This window comes from Condylura cristata, unplaced genomic scaffold (genome assembly GCF_000260355.1).
Source record: "Condylura cristata isolate star-nosed mole 26May11 unplaced genomic scaffold, ConCri1.0 scaffold00016, whole genome shotgun sequence".
NCBI classification, from domain to species: Eukaryota; Metazoa; Chordata; class Mammalia; order Eulipotyphla; family Talpidae; genus Condylura; species Condylura cristata.
Genome location: NW_004567117.1, coordinates 38,006,409 through 38,026,056, shown reverse-complemented (window position 1 = coordinate 38,026,056; position 19,648 = coordinate 38,006,409).

Below are 19,648 nucleotides of genomic sequence, written 5' to 3'. Positions count from 1 at the left end.
AGGTATTTATACAGCACATTAAAAACCAATCAGTTCTAAATATATATTCTTTGTGTATGCAAAGAATCAGTCTGCTAACTCCAGAGACACCACTTAGTACAGCCTACTCACCTGTACATATCACCTGGTAAAAACTCATGGGAATGACCTTGAGCCTGCATGGGGATGACCTTGAGCCTGCGCTCCAGCAGCCACCTCCAGGTCTGTTAGGTCAGTCCTACCGAGTGTTTATTGACTTGGAATAATACCTACCTCAAGGTTTTACCTCACACCTCCTGCTAGACTAGGTTGTCACTGAACACTATATTATTCTTTTCATTGTAATTTTTTAAAATTGAGGTATCACTGGTTAACAACACTAGAGATGATTTAGGGGCCTAGGCTCCCAGTGCTTCAGTCACTTGTTCTCACACCACAACTACCACCAAGGCACCCACAGCGCACCCCCCTCCACACACACACACACAGACCATTAGGCTCGCTCCCCCATATACACCCTATCTCCCACCCTCGCCTTCAGGTAGATTCAGTTCTACAGTCAGACTTCTAGGGTTTGCTTTGGAGCAGAGATGGTCGACTGGTCAGGGGAGGAGGGTTGGCAGTGGAAAAAAATGGGCTAATTCAATTACAAAGTTAACTTCAAAGGAGTCTTGGGGAGGGGCGTGAGCAATGCAGTTGTCCTTCGGAAAGTCTTACAAAATGGCTGCTCAGCTCCACCCTTTCCCGCAGCCCCTGGCTCATGATGTCAGCGAGTTTCAGACCTCTGCTCTGTGTAGGTGTCATCCCTCAGGCCTGGGTGCTGCAGGGTGTCAAGAGGCTGGGTTTACAGGCAGTCAGAGCTCCCAGGGGATAATAGGAGCAGGTACTTAGAGGCAGCCACTGGCTGCTGGAAAGATACTGTGTTGAGTGTTGACACAGCTGGGCCTCTGTTTTCTCTCTCACGCTAAAAGAATTACTTAGTCTCTGTTTTAGTTGCTCAGGCTGCCATAACACAATGCCAGAGGCTGGGAGACTTGAACAAAGGAAACTTGTTTCTCACAGTTCTGGAGTCTGGAGGTCCAAGATGAAGGTGCTGGTGGATTTGGCTTCTCCTGAGAAGCTTTCTTACCTCACATGTGGTCAGTTTCCCCACAGGTTCTCAGTCAGCCTTTCCTTGTCTGCACATGTCGCTGGTGTCTCAGTCTTCTCATTAGAACAGCATTCATGTGGATGAAGGCCCTCATACAACCTTAACTACCTCTTCAAAGGCTCTTCCTCCAAACCCAGTCACCACTGGAGTTAGGGCTTCACTAGATGAACATATGAACTTGTAGGGGGCACCATTTAGACCTGAACTTTGACTTTACTTAAAGAGAATTGAAATCAGCTGAAGAAATTTATAGGAAACTAAAATCTCAGCCTCAACCAGACCCTTAATTATATGGTTAAGTCAGAGGAGGTGGCAGAAAAAGCTGTACCCTCGGGGCCAGGACACGGTGACTTTCAGCTTCATCCAACACCCAAGTCCTTTTATCTCTCTCACTCAGGAGTTTATGATGAGGATCAAAAGAAAAAATATACTTGAAGTGCTTTGAAATTACAAAACACTATAAAGAGCAAGCCATTATCTCCTGTACAGGATGTAATCTCCGCTGCTACAGTTATCAGTTCTGTCACTAAATGCTGCCACATTTCTGAGTGCTTCTCTCACACCACTTGCCACTGAATTAGTAATGATTTGCCTTGACTGTGAGTGACAGGAAACCCCAAATAACAGTTGCTTAACAAGATAGACAAATTGAAGAAGTAAGCAATCTGCTCCGAGAAGTCTTTGGGGACCCATCCTTATGGTCCAACATGGCAGCATCCGCCTTCCAAATGCCAGGATCCAAGAAGGGATGATGAAGAAAGAGAAGCTGTGAGTCACACCACATCACATCCATCCCTGCCTCTGGACAGAATTCAGCTGCTTGGCCATACCTGGCTGCCGATGAGGTCAGCCAATGGAATCTCTGTTCTGGGTAGCCATGTCCTCTGATAAAACTGTTAGTGCTAGGAAAGATGAGAAAAACAGATATTGCCAGAGACCAGATGACTCTGCCTTATAACATGCTCCTCAAGTTCACTGGACTTCACAAGTAAGGCGAGTCAGTCCACAAAAAGCTGTTAGCCAAGAAATATGGCAGCAAATACTTTGGTGGGGGCAGTTCTCTATGAAAAACAACAACAACTGATTTTTATACCTTGCTTCAGAGTTACAGGCTCGATGGAGAACTGAAACATGAACATGTGCCCAGAAATGTGAAAAATAATACTTTACACAACACAATAATGTAAGCGTTTTATAATAGAAGATAGGCACTCACTTCTGCAGAAAGCCTCCTCCCTCAGGGCTTCCTGGATCAGGTCAGGCAGGGTGACTGCATTTTAAAATTTGCACCCATGAAACTTGAACTTATGGAATTGACAGTGAGGACTGGAAGAAGCCAAACCATAGGAAGGAGATTTTCACTATTACATGTCCCGAGAGATCGGGTTGCCTTGGCTCACAGGGCCACAGGGGACCCTGGGGCTTGGTGTGTGGGAGAAGGGAGAACAAGAGCAAACTGGAGGCCAGAATCTTTATTGTGTCTTTTGCAGGAAAGGCAAAGCAGGGTAGAGAAACGGCTCAGATCCAGCCAGTGTGAATACCTGCAGGCTTTGGGCTACAGGGGTGGTCTTTAGTTGCTTAGTACCTGGCCCTGGGATGATGAAGGGCAGGGAAATACTGGCATGAAGTGTGAGTTAGATTGAGAGGTAACTGGGCTCACACTCAGGATTGGAGATCTACAAGGGAAATAGGTGCTTCCAGGCAAATTGTATTGATCTTGAAGAATTAGCTGAGGGGCCCTCTCTGGTGGCACAAGGGGTTAAAATGTAGCACTATGAAACTGTCTACAGCCACTGCAGCATGGGTTCGATCCCCAGCCAGGGAGTGACCCACAGGGCACAGCAGACCTCTCCTCACCCCCTGCTGTTCCCATTAGCAGTGGATTTCAGTTGATCTGCCTCTCTGTTCTCCACTGTCTCTGGTGAATCCTCTCACCCACCCCCCAACACCTCTGGCCTGTGCCCCAGTTCAAAATAAATAAATAAATAAAGAATTAGCTGATCCCTGGGAGAGACTGTTTCTCCCTGAGTCTGCTAGACAACTGACCCTCCACTCCACCAAGTTGTCAAAAGACCGTGAGATACAAAATTAGACAAATGGAATTTCCAGCACTAGAAATAGTGCTTGTACATTAACCAACAAAAATTAGGGGCTGTTTAAGACGGTGATTTCCAGACTATCTTCCTGGCAGGGAGACAGCCTTGTATGCCTTCAAGAGAACAGATGTTGGAACCAGGCCTGAGGTTACTGTTACTTGCAGCCATGTGATAAGTAGAAAATTAAATACTATCTCAAAATTTCTTTATCTATAGAATGAGCAGAATAATAATCTCTACATAGAACTCTTGTGAGAATTCAGTGAGATAAAGTCTGAGTATCTGGTTGATAACTAGTGACCACAGTATGTTACTGATTGATTCTGTGTAGGAAATGACTCTAAGACATAGTCGGTTAAAATAAAACAGAAGTCACTTACCAGCTTTCTTTCACCAGTTGTGTTAAAAGATAAATTGAAGCACTTTTTAAAAATTTAAGAGTTTAAGAAAAAAATAAGTTTATTCAATGAGAATGGGGCAGGACCAAACCTGACGGGCTATCAACAATGGGAGCTGAGGCAAAACTTTTTTAAGGAAGAGCCCTGGAGCCCTCTCCTGGTGGTGCAGTGGGTTAAAGCACAGCTTTATGAAGCTCTTCACAGCCACTGCAGCACCAGTTCGATCCCCCGGGAGTTCGGCCAGGGAGGTGACCCACAGGGCACTGTAGACCGCTCCTGTCTCATCTGCTGCTCCTCTCAGCAGTGTGTTTCAGTGGAATTGCCTGTTCTGTTCCCCACTCTGCTCTGGTGAATCCTCTAACCTCCCCCCACCCGGCACTACGAAGCAATCACTAGCCACTGCAGCATGAGTTCAATCCCCAGCCAGGGAGCTGACCCACATGGTGCAGCAGACCTCTCCTGTCTCACCTCCTGGCCCCCACACCAGTGTATTTCAGATTTCAGTCAACCAGCTTGTTCTGCTCCCCACTCTCTCTGGTCAGTACTCTTACCTACCCACCCCCGGCCAGCTCCTACCCCCTGCCAATGCCCCTGGCCTACACCCCAGCTCTTGTATGCAAAAATAAATAAATCTTTTTTTTTTGAAGATTTATTTATTTATTCGTACAGAACTGGGGTACAGGCCAGAGATTCGGAGGGTGAGAGGATTCACCAGAGAGAGTGGGGCACAGAACAGAGAGATTGACGAAGTTCACTGCTGAGGGGAGCAGCAGGCGGGTCAGGAGAGGTCTGCCACGCCATGTGGATCTCCTCTGGGGCAGGCGGGGATCGAACTCATGAGGAAGTGGCTTAAGCTTCTTAGTGCTGTGCCTTAACCCGCTGAGCCACCAGGGAGGGGGAAGGGCTCTATTTTAAAAGCATATCCTTTTTTTTTTTTTTAAAGATTTATTTGTGTCTACAGAACTGGGGTATAGGCCAGAGGCTCAGGGGCGGTGAGAGGCTTCACCAGAGACAGAGTGGGGAGCAGAACAGGCAGATCGACGAAGTACACTGCTGAGGGGAGCAGTGGGCGGGTCAGGAGAGGTCTGCCGCGCCATGTGGTCAACTCTGGGGCAGGCGGGGATCGAACTCATGAGGAAGTGGCTTTAGCTTCTCAGTGCTGTGCTTTAACCCATTGCGCCACCAGGGAGGACCTAAAAGCACATCTTAAAACAACAAAAAAGTCTGTTCTCGGCTTCCTGCTATCTTTTCTTTGTCCTGGTTCTCTCTGCTTCTATGCTTTTCAAAGGAAGAGGAAGAGAAGGGAAGACAGAAGAAGAAAGCAGGAGTATAAAGGACCAGGAGAGAAAATAACAATAATAATGAACAGCTATGTACCAGAGACATTTGATGGGGGTGGAGTAGGGGGAGGGAAATGCACTGGACTATGGTGATGGCACACGGGTGATTTGGTGATGGGAAGCCCACGGTGATAACTGAGATGGAAAAAGACACAGATGATGTAAAAATAATTATATTATGAAAAAAAAAAAGAAGAAATGAATGTCATAGACTCTTCAAACATAGAGAATATGGATCTTCTAGAAGGGTGTTGTTTGCTCCTAGAACACCGGCTTTTGTACATGTTTCTAATTCAGCACTTGATTTATTGTCTTCAGCTTTTGCTGGCGTGAGCTCAAAGTAAAGATTCTCTTGGGTTGGCTGGAAAGTTATTCTCATCAGAGTAAAAAGAATTGTGTCTACATTTTCCATTATTTGCTCTTGTGATTTCTTCAAGGAGAGAATCCCTCCAGAGCCAGAGATTCTCCAAGTGCATGAACAGCTTTTCTCGGTGGAGCTGCAGCCCAGGGAGCTCTTGCTGCTAAAGAGCTACTTCTGGATATTCTCTCACAAAGCATCTTTAAAATGTGGTGTTGGGCTCTTTTTTCTGAACCACATCAAAGCACACATATTGTTTCCGTTATGAGAACAAAACTCTTTAATGACAAGAAAGAACAAGAAACGGAGTGGCCAGGCAGCCCTATCAGGAAAGACACCGGAACCCTGACTCTGACAGATGGGTGGGCTTCTCCTCGCTCCAGCCACTACTTGAAATTCAAGCCCAAGTACAGTAATGACGTCCTGGCACATGCCTCTTTTAAGTGCAATCACACTTGGCCACTTTAAAAACTCTGCATGAAGCTGGATTAATAATTCATCCTCACAGGGCAGTTTACTAACACCTGCTAAATAGGTAGCATGAAATATTTAGCCCATCACAGATGTCCTTGTTCTTTGATTCAGCAATGTCACTTACAAGACTTTATCCTACCTATATAATGGTTTATTTTCTGGTGGCAGTTTGCTAGAGCAAGAAATGCAATGACATTATAGCATCACTGGCCTTATGTTCCATCTCTCCAGTGGAATATCATACAGCTGTATTGTTGTTGTTGTTGTTTAAAGAGTGGGGTAGCATTCTTACAAATTGATGTGGAAGGATCTCAAAGGCATATTTTCAGGGAAAACGCTGGCTGAGAACAATGTGTATGCAGTGACTCAATTCTGGATACACATTAGAATCGCCTAGGGAATTTTTAAAAATCCTGATGGCTGGGTTGCCTCCCCCAGAGATTCTAAGTTTTCTGGAAAGCTTCCCCAAATGATTCTAATGTGCAGCCAAGGCTGAGAAAAGCTGGCATATGGTGTGCTTCCATTTGCTTAAGAAAAAATATGGGCTTGCTTTTATAAGCTAAGACTATCTCTAGAAGATTTCCCCCAGAAAAGTGGTGTCGGTGGCTACACAGAGGAGTGTGACATAACTTTATTTGTCCACCTTTCAATTATTGAATTTTATATCTTGTGAGCACATTACTTATTTGAACATTTAGAAATGAACTGAAATTTTGGAAATGCTTTTCATAATGCTACTTTGAAAGAACAAGGGAAGACTATTGAGCAAAAATAATGTCTTTTTTCTTCCATCTACAAAGGCTAATGTCATTCGAGGATGATGCATGGATGCAAATATTAAAAAAAAATTGGAGGATCAGTTTTCAGGCAACTGTAGATCAGAGATATACTGTAGGGGAGGAGGAAGGGGAAGCATCAGCACAGGGTGGAAGGAGCACAGGGGACCACGGTGATGGAGCATGGGGGGGCTTGGGGGTGGGAATTTCGTGGGGAAATCACACATTATCGCACAAAGAGGAAGGATGATGTAATGCATGTATTTAAGCAGTTTTAAAAAATGAACAAAAAACTAAAGGATCAGTTTTCAGGCAGGTCCATCCTTTCTGTTAGCCTAGAACTGGAGCAACATCATTCTGACTTTGGAGGAAGAAAGGCCAGATTTCTGTTAGTCGTTGAAAGCAAAACACCTGTTCACGCACCCATCCATCCCCGCGCCCATCCGCCCACCTACACATCCATCCATCCGTCACCCACACACCCATGGGGCCACATGTCCACATATCCATGCACCACGAACCCAAGCATCCAGCCATCCCCACATTCAGCCATCCATGACGCCACACAATACTTCGTTGAAACATCTGTGAGCACCCTAACATGCAGGCACAGTGACCCTGAACTTCAGGAGCCCAGGCAGACTGGGGAGAGAGAAATTTTAACACCAGTAATAATCCCAAGTGATGAGGGTTTCCATAGCGATGTGCCCAGGATATTGTCATAAATACTTGGGAACGGGGCATTCTGCGTTTACTGACACTGTGTATCCTAGTTGGCAAGCACCAAGGAGGCTGGTATTCACCAGAGGGTCAGGGAACCTTGCTTAGGGCTACAGTTGCCAACCTATTGCAAGGAGCATGGATGTTAATACTGCTTCAAAACATCTTCCCAACTCAGTGACTCAATTTCCACATGCTGACAGGCTCTCTCTCTTTATAAATACAAACTAGGTTAAGTTTATCATTGGCTCCAATGCAATTTCCTCTTCTTTGTTTTCATAATCCCAAATTTAGGTGCTTCATCTGTAATGCAGTCTTTTTTTTTTTTATATAACGATTTATTTATTTTATTTAGCTGTGCATTCAAGAACTGGGTGTAGGCCAGTATAGGGTGACAGGATTCACCAGAGACAGAGTGGGGAGCAGAATATGCAAATGTACGAAATACATTGCTGAGGGGAGCAGCGGGCAAGACAGGAGAGGTCTGCTGTGCCGGGGGGGGGGGGGGATTGAACTCATGCCACAGTGGCTGGCGATCACTTGATTGCACTGAGACTTTAACCCCTGCACCAGCAAGGAAGCCCTGTAGTACAGTTTAAATAATTCATTTCAGTTCAGTGAACAGTGAGTGTCTCCCTATCCAAGGGACTCTGCTAGGTACTGGGATACAAAACTAAGTCAGACATTGTCTTGCAATTATCCAGAATCAAGGCGAACTTGACACTCTGTTCTGCCCTCAGCCTTCTTCTGAGAGAGCAGCCGATTCCAAAGTTTGCCCAATGTATGAACACATATGTTTGCAATCTGGAGGAGCGCATGATTAATGCAAAGTCGGGAGAGGTCTTGGAGTAGAGGGGATTTTGAATTTGGACTTGAGTGTGCAACTTCATGAAGACATGCTACGAAGAATGAAAGAGAGTTGGGAGGATCTGGAACTGGAAAGATAGTTGGCCAGTTCATTGAGAACTGGAATCTTGACAAGCACTGGCTACCATAAGACAGTGTTGGGAGAATGTCAGTAGGTTGGAAAAATAGGCTGGGGTCAGATTGCAAGATAAATTTGGTCTGATTCTGGTGCAGTGAGGAGCCATCCATGCCTTGCAGGCTCAGGCATGTTGAAAAGTCTGCTAGCAGCAAGGAATGGCTGTTAAAGCTATGAAGTGCAAGGAAGCAAGATAAAAAGCTGGACAAGCAGTTGAATTATTGCACTAGTTTTAAAAAAAGATTTATTTATTTATGCACACAAGAACTGCGGTACAAGGGGGTGAGGGGATTCACCAGAGACAGAGTGGGGAGCAGAACAGCAGACTGACTGAAATACACTGCTGAGGGGAGCAGCGGGTGGGTCAGGAGAGGTCTGTCGCGCCATGTGGGTCACCTCCCTGGCTGTGACTCGAACCTGTGCTGCAGTGGTTGTGGAGAGCTTCACAGTGCTGTGCTTGAACCCACTGCACCACCACAGAGGGCCCTATTGCAATAGTTTTGAAAAGCAGTGATGAAGGCCTAACTAGAGTTGGGAAATGGGAAGAGATGAAGATAATTAAGTGGAGACAGTGAAACTGTGAGGAGAGGGTTGAGTGTGGAGTGCAAGGACAGCTGAGATAAGGACACGGGAGAGGCAGCAAGTGGGAGAGAGGAATGGTTTGCTTTAGGTTGTGCTGAATCCAAAGGGCTTGTGACAGGGCAGTAAGACCTTGCATACATGAGAGTATGGCTCTCAGAGACAGAGAGAGCTGGAAAACTGATTTATACACTACTGGTAAATTAGAGAGCTCTGCCCTCTGGGGAAGTTGGAGTCACCCTGGAAGAGAACAGGAAATGCGAGTTTAAAACTCACTTTCTCAGCTTCAGTGTAATTGAGGGAAACCACCCATCACTATCAAAAATGGTGGTGAGTCGTTGTGAGGTATTAACATGGGCAGCATCATTGTGACCGAGACCTTCCTCTTGAGGGGCAGGTCTTGTTTCAGAACTAGTACTAAAGGTAGGGCCTCCCTACTGGTGCAGGGATCAAGTCTCAGCACTGTGACGCTATCAGCAGCCACTGCAGCACGAGTTCAATCCCTGGCCAGGGAGGTGACCCCCATGGCGCAGCAGACCTCTCCAGTCTTGCCCACTGCTCCCCTCAGCAGTGGACTTTGTACATCTGCCTGTTCTGCTCCCCACTCTGTCTCTGGTGAATCCCCTCACCCCCTGCACCTCTGCTTACACCTCAAAAAGGGGACCCTCCTAGCCTCGTTCTGGGGCTACCTCTCAGAGTAGAGTTCAAGCTTTATCTCTTCCTGCGGGCACTTACATTTAGCCCCTCCCCACCCCCACGGCCTTCCTGCAGCCAAGTTAGCCTGCTGAACCTCTGGTCTCCTAAGGGCTAGTGTTTAAAATAGAGGCTTTACTAGCGAAGCTATAGCTTTTAACTCTATTCTCTGGAAACTGGGTTGCGCAGAACTACATGGGGACACACTGGGGTGTCATGGGGGCGTTGCAGAGGTGGTGAGGGAAAGGCCTAGGTGAGAGCCTTCACTGTGGCTTCCCTGGAAGGGGATGGTGGAGGTGTGACAGGGCACCCCAATGTGAATTGGGGTGCCCGTCTGTGGGTCCTCACCAGCACGCTTACGATTCAATCGTATTATGGACACACTCAAAGGTTCAATAATGGATTTATTTATTTACAAGGAGAACGGTAAAGGAACAACCCAGGGGAAGAGGGAGAGAAATACAAGGCCACTAGAATGTCCTACCAGTTCTGCTGACTTGGACTCCACCAGCACGTGAAAACCTATCGAGAGCCAAACGACCAGCCGCAAACCAGGCCAAGAGACCCCCAGGAACCCACGTGTCTGGTTTTATCCCAACCTGGCTGCTCAGCTCCGCCCTCAGTCCCAGCGTGCTTCTCCTTGGTATTGATGGGATTAGTAGTACCAGTATCTGGAGTGGGGGCGGAGTCCATGACACCTGTACCTGTTAGAGGGGAAAGCAGGGTGGCCAGGTGTAGGATGCTAGTTTGAATAAATCCCCCGGGGTTCGGCAATATGGCACTGTCTCTGGTTGTTTGGCACCTGGCCCTGAATGCTCAGGGTCAAGGTTGTCTCCTGGAGTGTAAGAACCAGGAGAGGAGAGTGGGTGAGTCTCCCAAGGAGCAGGGGCTGAGCTCTCAAGTCTACCTATCCCTGGGATGGGCAGTCTGTGCCCAGTTTGGGAGACCCCAGATGCCAGAGCATACAGAAAATGAAGGCCTGCAGTGTAATAACACCCTTGTTTGGTGGAGAAAGCAGCTCTTGACACAGAGGTGGTGATTCCCTTGTTTCTGGCTTCCGCCTCCCCATCTGGAAAGGGAGCTGGCTGTGTGTGTGCCCCTTACAATGTGTGTAAAACGTGTGTGAACTGGGCCCGCCCTGGTGGCGCAATGGGTTAGGATGCAGCACTGCAAGGTAGTTCAGCCACAGTAGTTCAGTCCCGAGTTCAATCCCCCCGCCCCAGAGGTGACCCACATGGTGGCAGACTCTTGTCTCGCCCCCTGCTCCCCTAAGCAGTGTATTTTGTTGATCTGCCTGTTCTGCTCCCTATTCTGTCTCTGGTGAATCCTCTTACTGTGCCTGTATCCCAGTTCTGTATGCATAAATAAATAAATCTTAAAAAAAAAAAAAAAGTGTGTGTAAAGTGTGTAACTGCAAGCCTGCTCCAAGCAATGTCTGTGTGTAAAAAGCACTCAGAGTGGGTGGGACCAGTGCTGAGAGCCTGGGGGTTGTTTTCTTCTTTCTCCTCTTTGTTCTTGTCTCAATCTTCCTTCCCTTTTTTCCTTTCCTGGCGTCACCTCTTTCTCAGTTCCTCCCTCCCCCTGCTTGGCCCAAACCTGTATCTATCACTAAGGAATGGCCCTGTATCAGTCTGAGAATAACAGTCATTAGGAAAATGGTCTCTTTGACCCAATTTCCCCAAGGATTCTAACGTTCCTAAGCCCTAACAGCCATCTCTGCTCTGCTCTCTTTTCGCAAAAAGGATTTGAACGCCTAAAGATAAATATCTCTCAGAGGTTAAAAAAATGACCTCCATGGGAAGAAAATGAAATCCTCCCTGGAAAATTTCAGTGCAGGATGGCACTCTTTTAAAGAGGAACCTTAAAAAAAATTGCAAGTATACTCATAAACATCATAATAAAACATATTTTCAGATGAGGGTAGTGTCTCAATTGTAAAACTTTACTGAAGTTTAATCTTGAAAAAAGACTTTGAAATAATAAACCTCCCTGCAAATTAGAAACGCCAGCAAATGTAGTAATTTCTACCTAAGAGGCTTTGTGTCCAAACATGTCATTTGAGAGCTCGGGCAGACAAAGGAGAAGGCACTGGAAAACAAGGCCCCATTCAGCCCCGAAGCCCCAGGGCGGCCTGTCCACCCTGGGCTCAATAACATTTTCAGCCACATTAGGTACCAGGTTTGATCTGGTGGGAAGCAAACTTAAGTGTCCCTTTTCATGAAAAACAATGGAGATGCTGTATTTCACCCAAGAAAGGAATCCCATCACTCTTGGGCCAGGGAACTGGTCCCCTGCATGGGACGACAGCCTGGCCTTCCAGATGTTTTTTTTTTTTTTTTTTAAGATTTATTTATTTATTCATACAGAACTGGGGTACAGGCCAGAGGCTCAGGGGCGGTGAGAGGCTTCACCAGAGACAGAGTGGGGAGCAGAACAGGCAGATTGACGAAGTACACTGCTGAGGGGAGCAGCGGGCGGGCCAGGAGAGGTCTGCCTCACCATGTGGGCACCTCCGGGGCGGGAATCGAACTCATGCGGAAGTGGCTTCAGATTCTCAGTGCTGCGCTTTAACCCGCTGCGCCACCAGGGAGGGCCACCAGATGTTTTTTTTTAAGATTTATATGTGTATACAGAACTGGGGTACAAGCCAGAGGTGCAGGGGTGGTGAGAGGACCCACCAGAGACGGAGTGGGGAGCAGAACAGGCCAACTGATGAAGTCTACTGCTGAGGGGAGCAGTGGGCGGGTCAGGAGAGGTCTGCCACACCATGTGGGTCAGAGCCATGGCCACGGATGGAACTCATGCTGAAGTGGCTTAAGCTTCTTAGTGCTGTGCTTTAATCCACTGGGCCACCAGGGAGGGCCCCAGATGTTGAGTTGTAAAGATCCCTTTGGGCTGGCAAAGCTTATACTGACTGGAAAACGCCCCCATCCTCCACTGAACACGCCTTCCCTGACAACCTAAGAGAAACTGTTTGTCCTTTGTGTAGTTTTTGTGTCCCCAGGTTTAAGTGAATTCAGGAATGAGTGATCTCACCGCTTGTCAGGTGGCCCTCTGCTAAAGAATGACGGAGGTGGGCAAAGTGGCGAAGACTCACATCCAGCAGCTCCGTCACGCCTCCCTCTTACTCACTGAATGGGTACACACTGACTGCTACCGCATGACAGGCACTGAGCTGCATGCAGCATTCGAGAAACTGTCATGAAACGTGGGTAGTGGGAGACTCAATCATGCAGGTGAAGCCCACTTTCAGGAGCTGTAGGAGAGGGGAGTGGCCAGGGGCACAGGATACAGACACAGAGGGGAAGGATATAAAGTCGGAGAGTAGAGAGACCTCTGATTCCCCCCCCCCCAAAATAAGGCGATGAAACTGAGTCGAGAAGGGAATGGAAGGTTCTACTGTCAAGCAAGACTTTGCTGGATACCAGGTCTAGGCTTCGGGGGAGGGGCTGCAGCAGGAGAAATGCACGCTTTTTCTGAAATGTGACCCTTCTGTCCCGGTTTAGGAGAGCAAAGTCTTTGATGTGGCTCACGTGTTAGAGAACCCCCGGACTTGCTAGACGCGATCAGATGTGGGACCCTCAGCAGCCCCCACTCTACTTGTGAGGTCATGGGGTAACGGTCCCCAGAGAGGTTTATGTAGTTGCAAGCAGGCCAGTAGTCTAGGTCAGGGTCTGTCATGCCAAGGAGGGTGGCCAGAAGCAGCACGGTGTGTGTGTGGGGGGGACCCCCACCCCAACAGATCTTGCTCTTGCATAAATATGTCTGTCACTCTTGTGGGAGGGAGAATCCTGAAATGCTGCCCCTCCTCCCACCGTGTCCTAATCCCAGCATCTGGGAGTGTGATTAGATACTGTGCTCTGATTGTGTTTTATTCCTGGACAAAAGGGGATTTTGCAGCTGTCATTAAGGTTGCTAATCAGTTGACTTAGAGTTAATCAAAAGGGAGATTATCTGGGTGTGCCTAATCAAATCAATGGAGCCCATTAAAGGCAGAGGGTGTTATCCCACCAACAGCAAAAGAGAAAGTCAGGGAGATTAAAAGCTAAGAAGGATTCTATACACTCTTGCTAATTTGAAGAAGAGGGGTGGGGGGGATGAACTTGGCCATGGTTTCTTTCCCAGAACCCAGCTCAACCACCACCATGTGTCTCAGTCTGTGCCATCCAGAGCCACACAGCCAGCAGAGTCACTCTGCAGAAGGATGAGTTTATAGACAGGTTCTATTTTAAGCAATTGTTATGTGCCACAGAAACAAATACAGGGTCCTCTCTGTACTCTCTGCAGTGGGGGTTAAGTCTCAGCCCTGTCACCGACGACGCCTGAGCTCAATCCCCGGCCAGGAAGCAGACCCACATGGCACAGCAGACCTCTTCTGTCTCGCCCGCTGCTCCCCTCAGCAGGGTATTTCAGTCGATCCACCTATTCTGCTCCCCACTCTGTCTCTGGTGAATCCTCTCATTGCCCCTGCACCTCTGGCTTACACCCCCGTTCTTCTATGGGTAAAGTAAAAATAAATCTTAAAAGAAAAAACAAATGAGTAGAACCTTCTGATTGTCAGACATTATACTGGAGACTGTAGAGACATAACTGCTGCAGTCCATATTCTTTCATCTTGTGGCAACAAAAATGCAGGCAGGTGCAGAGAAGTCAGAATTAAAGGCCCCAGGAGTGGGGCATAGAAAATCTCTGGAAAGTCACTTCTGAGATGTTCTGAGCCGGTAATGAGTCAGGGTGTCAGCGATGAGCTGGGTGTCTCCAACTCTAACATGAACCCTGATATTTAGAGGGTCCTGGGAGCCTCGCGGTGCTCCCTGGGAGGCATGGGCATGCACGTGGGGACAGGTGCCTCCTATCTGACATCAAAATCAATGAGAAAAACAGCAAAAAGAGAATTTAGTTAAGGCTAAAATGTCCCTTGTGCTAAAAATTAATGGGCTGTCCCCTAAGGTGTTCGTCATAGAAACTCTTAATAGACTGCAATTTTGCTCTAAAAGAGGCTGCTACTGCCCAATTATCCAAAATTCTGTTTCTTTTCCACACTACTTTATAAAAGGCAGGGCTTTAATATAAAAGGAATGTTGAAGAGCCCAGGGGAGGCCGGGCTGTCAGCCGCTGAGGCAGCTGCTCTCTGGGGGAACAGGTTAGCTTCCTCTCCTGGCTCTTAGGGGACATGCCGGTGGATGAGGATGTGGGAGAGACAGTCACACCTGCTGCCCACTGACTCCCTTCTCTGAAGCAGCAGAGGTGGAGATGTGGGGGTGGGAGGGTCCTTGGGGAGCCAATGGCTTTCAAAGTATGGCCTGGGGGTCTCCATTGGGTTTGTTTACATGCTGCCAATTGGTACCCCAAAGACCTTGATAAATGGGTGGCAAGTGCAGTTTGGACTTCTGTCATGTCCACTGGCCACCGGAAGATCTGCTTTGCCAAGACAGGATCTCCTGCAGAGCCACGCCACAGTTCCCTGCTCCTTCCCAACCTGAAACGTCAGAGCAGAGGCTTGGAGACCTCAGACTGCGCAGAAGTCACCACCGGACAGAAAGTATTTACAACTGTACCACTCAATTCTTTGGCTTCCATTCACCTGAGCGTGTACCCCGAGTACCACAACGGTGTGTCTGTGTCCTCCCCGACCGCCAACTCTCATGCTGGAATCCCACCTCCCAACGTGGGGGAGCTAAGAGGTGCAGGTTTTAGGAGGCAATCAGGTTGTGAGACTAGGGCACTCGTGCATGAGACTGGCGGCCATGAGGTGGCAAAATGGTTGCCTATGAGGAAGCTTGCCCTCAGCAGACCAAACCTGCTAAGTCCTTGTTCCCAGATTCTGTAGCCTTCAGGACAGTGAGAGAGAAATTTCTGCTGTTTATCAGACATCTGGTCTGTGGTGTTTGGCTACAGAAGCCCAAGCCAGTCCCCTAGAAGCTACCTTGGGGTTTGGAACTAGGTGGGAAATTGAGGAGGGCCCTGGGCTTGGCTCACTCCTGGGGTTTGAGCACCTCCTTGCAGGGGCCCTGGCCTTGCCCTGCAAGTATCCTTCCTGGCTGGCTGAGTCCTCAGCCCCTGCGGCCATGGCTCTCTTGGGGCAGCGCACAGGGACACGTCCACATTACAGCTTGCCTGGTTTCATATTTGGAATTCCCGGCAAAGGTCACTGAAGCCACACGGAGCTGTTTCTACTTCCCGAATACTCTCTCTTGCTCTCTTGATACAACATTGTCTAGAAGCTTCCAGATGTGGCTGCTTCTTTTCTTTCAGTAAACTCCCACTTACTCTCAATGCAACTCTCATTCTAAGCTTTCCAGGATTCTCTCAAACTCCCAGGGACTGGTTTTACATGTTCCCATCAACCCTTGGTTGATGTATCCTATTGAATTGTTTGCCTGGAAGGCTCAATTCTTGAGAGCAGGCTTTGTTTTCTTATTTGTACCCTAGCTTCATGAGAGGTCAGTAATAACTAGCTGCTCAGTTAACGACCACAGACATTGGCAGAAGGTCCTGCACCATCACAGGTGCTCATTACAGGTGGGGCTGCTGTGGGAAGGAGAATTCAAGCTGGGGAAAACCCTCCAGTGAACCCACCTGATGTGCCAATGGGCCTGGGTGAGGCCAATTTCTGTCTTGTAGAGGTGACAAAACAGTGAGACTTTGGAACGTCCTTGTGAAAGAAACATTGACCTTTGAGGATTCTGGATTGTTGATTTATTAAGGAAGAACCCGTTTCTTTTAAAAGCAGGCACGAGTTTCCCGCTGGAGTTGGGATGCACCTGACCTCTGGATGGTGTTAAATGCTTCCTACTTGCAGGGGGCGCAGGGTCTGACATCTGTGTTGTTGTTCCTTTACCAGCATTTGCTCCTGAGCTACCAGGGGGTCGAGAATGCTCGCCCACTGGCTCCCTGGGTCACACTTCGATGCTCATCTGTGATAAGCAAATACACATGGGTGATGTGTTCTTTCTTCTTAATTTAGTAAAAGAGTAGATTTGGAGTCAGAAGATGCCCGAAGTCCCAGCTTTGGCTCTGTTGCTTTCTGCAAGTGTGACCTTATGTTTCTAGTTCCTCATGATGCCATCCTCAAAATGCAATGACATCAGTAATGGCCTCGCAGGGCTGAAGCTCTGGTCAGATGAGATACCTCAGGGTCTCATGTAGAACTACATCACTCATGCTGTTGGAGTTCCTGAGCCCAGTCTTTGTCTGGTAACTTATCCTCCTGTTATTGAGTGAATCTGGCAAAACCCCTGCCAGTTAATATCTTGCTTCCCTGTGATCGACCCCATAAAACCAAGGTTCCCTCTTCCAGACTATCAGATCCCCCCCATCAGTTTAAGGATATGGCTCAGGGAAGCTGTTATACAACACACACACACACACACACACACACACACACACACACACGGTCTTCTCAACTCCTTGACTGACTGAAATCTGAAGCACACTGCTGAGGGGAGCAGCATGGAGGCAGGAGAGGTCTGCTGCGCCCTGTGGGTCAGCTCCTGGCTGGGGATGGAGCTCCTGCTGCAGTGGCTGTGGACAGCTTCATTGTGCTTAACTCCTTGCATGACCAGGAAAGTTCAGATGTCAAAAACTTTATTTAGTTCTCTGGTTAACTAATGAGGGAACTGGTGTTAACAACCAGCTCAAAAGAGACACACAGAGTCAGTCAGGAAGACTGAATGAATTTATTAACAGATGCAAAACGCAGTACTATGAAGCTATTTGCAGCTACTGCAGCACAAATTCGATCCCTGGCCAGGGAGCTGACCCACATGGAGCAGCACACCTCTCCTGTCTTCCTGTCTCACCTGTTGCTCCCCTCAGCAGTGTATTTCATTCAACCTGCCTATTCTGCTCCTCACTCTGTCTCTGGTGAATCCTCTCACTCTCCAATCTCTGGCCTGTACCTCAGTTCTTGTATGCACAAATAAATAAATCTTAAAAAAAAGAAAGATGCAAAACTGACTTCTTCATGGGTGTGGTCATTGTGTGTGTTGGGAGGACTGGCTGTACCTCAATTGTACAAAATTAATTTGCCTCTGGATAAGAATCAATGAATTACAGTCAGTTTCTAAACTACAGGGTTGTAAAATAGCTCTTAGGCCTAGTAAAGCAATGCACAAATGGTAGTTTTCTCGGCTTTTAACTCAGTGTCTGGCACAAACTGAATGTCCAATAAATGTTTAGGGAAGGATGTCAGACTTCAAGCCTTAAAAATCATCTTATTTTTTGAGTTTTCTTTCTAATCTCCAAGCCTCATTGCTTTAAAAAAAATCTAGTTTCCAATTTTCAACAAAGTAAAATTATGATAGTTTGAAGAGATGTTGAATGCTTTATTTAACTCATTGGTCAATGTGGAGACCAGTAAAATGTTAAAACTGGCTCAGAAGAAAACTGACTTCCAGAGATTTCTCTTCTCTGCCTGACCCAATGCCAATGCCTCTGCACTGCTGTGAAGAGGAATCGTATTCCTATGTGCAGGGAAAATGTTTATTGTCAGCTGTCTATGACTTAACCTCTCTCCCTGCAGAGTTGGTAAAGAGCTCCAGGAACCCCAAATAATCCACTTAGGGTCACATAATTCCTGGGAGATCTAGATAGCCAACAGCCCAGCACAAAGACAGGCTCCTCTTCAACTTACTTCTAGCTGCCATAATCTTTCCTGGTCACCATTTGTCTCATCCTTCTGTTGGTTTCCAGGTTTCCTCTGTGACACCACGTTGCACCTAGAAACCACCCCTTCCTTCCTTCCTGCCTTACTCCCTCTGGGCCAGATCCCAACCCAGTGCAACAGTCTTAAGAGCAAAGACTGCCCCCTCCAAGACTATTCTCCTTTAATTAACATGCCATGCTTTGTTATTTTCAACTGCTCCCTCCTCCTCTACACTGGCTCTCGCTCCAGAGCTCACCCAGCTCACCCCCTTATCTTAAAAGCAAACCACAGACCCAACTGTCTGTGTGGTGATGCCAGGTAACAAAAAACCCTTGACATAGGGTGGTGCAGCAGGTTCATGTACAGCACTGCAAAGACAGCCACAGCCACTTTAGTGAGAGTTCGATCCCCGGCCAGGGAGGTACCCCCATGGCGCGGCAGACCTCTCCTGACCTGCCCACTGCTCCCCTCAGCAGTGTACTTAGTCAGTCTGCCTGTTCTGCTCCCCACTCTGTCTCTGGTGAATTCTCTCTGCACCTCTGGCCTGTACCCCAGTTCTGTATGCATTAATAATAAATAAATTTAAAAAACAAAACAAAACAAAAACCCTTGACATCTGGAAGGCTTACATCAGGGATCAACAGGCATTTTCCCAGAGAGGCTGGGTAGTGAATGGCTGAGGCTTTATGGTCTCGGCTGCCAGCTCTCTGTTCTTGACAGCTCTGAAAGGTGTAAAGCCATTCCTTGCCTGAGGCCAGTACAAAGCCAGACAGTAAGCCAGACTGGGCCTACAGGCTGTAGTTTGCTGATTCTTGTTTTAGAGATAGCTTGCACCTTCCGCTGAGGCTTCCTAATACCTCTCCCCTGCTGATGCTGGGTGTGACCACTGCCTGTCTGGGCAAAGGAGGGTTCGCCAATGTGGCACCTGCTGGTCCAGGAGGAAAGACCAGGGCCCAGACTTGTCTCCAGACCCCAGGCTGGAAGCAAGGCCATTAGCTAAACCTTAGCTAACTGTGAGGTAGCACAGCGGTTGGTCAGGTGAGGGTGAACTTCACAGGTAGGGGTATTCGGTATCTGTAGTGATGTCTGTTTTGCTGAGGAAACTTTCTCAAGTGTGATCAGGGGACATCTGTAAAGTCTGATAGGAATCACCTGGGGTGCTTGCTAAGTATCAGCTTCCTGAAGTCTCCTCTAAGAGGAACTAATTTGCTGTCTCTGGGGGAAAGACTTAATAATGTGCATGACTAAACTCCCTGGAGCTAGAGAAGGCCTCAGCCTTCACCTACAAGAGTTCTGTGACTCAGGTTGGTGGCTGCCACCGCAGTCGGCATCTGCCATGCTTTGCAAACATACATCATTTATTTTCAAGCCTTGTACCGACTGTATGAGGTAGATATGACTCTCCCCATTTTACAGCCGAGGAAACTGAGGCTTAGAGAGGTTAAAAAAGGAACGG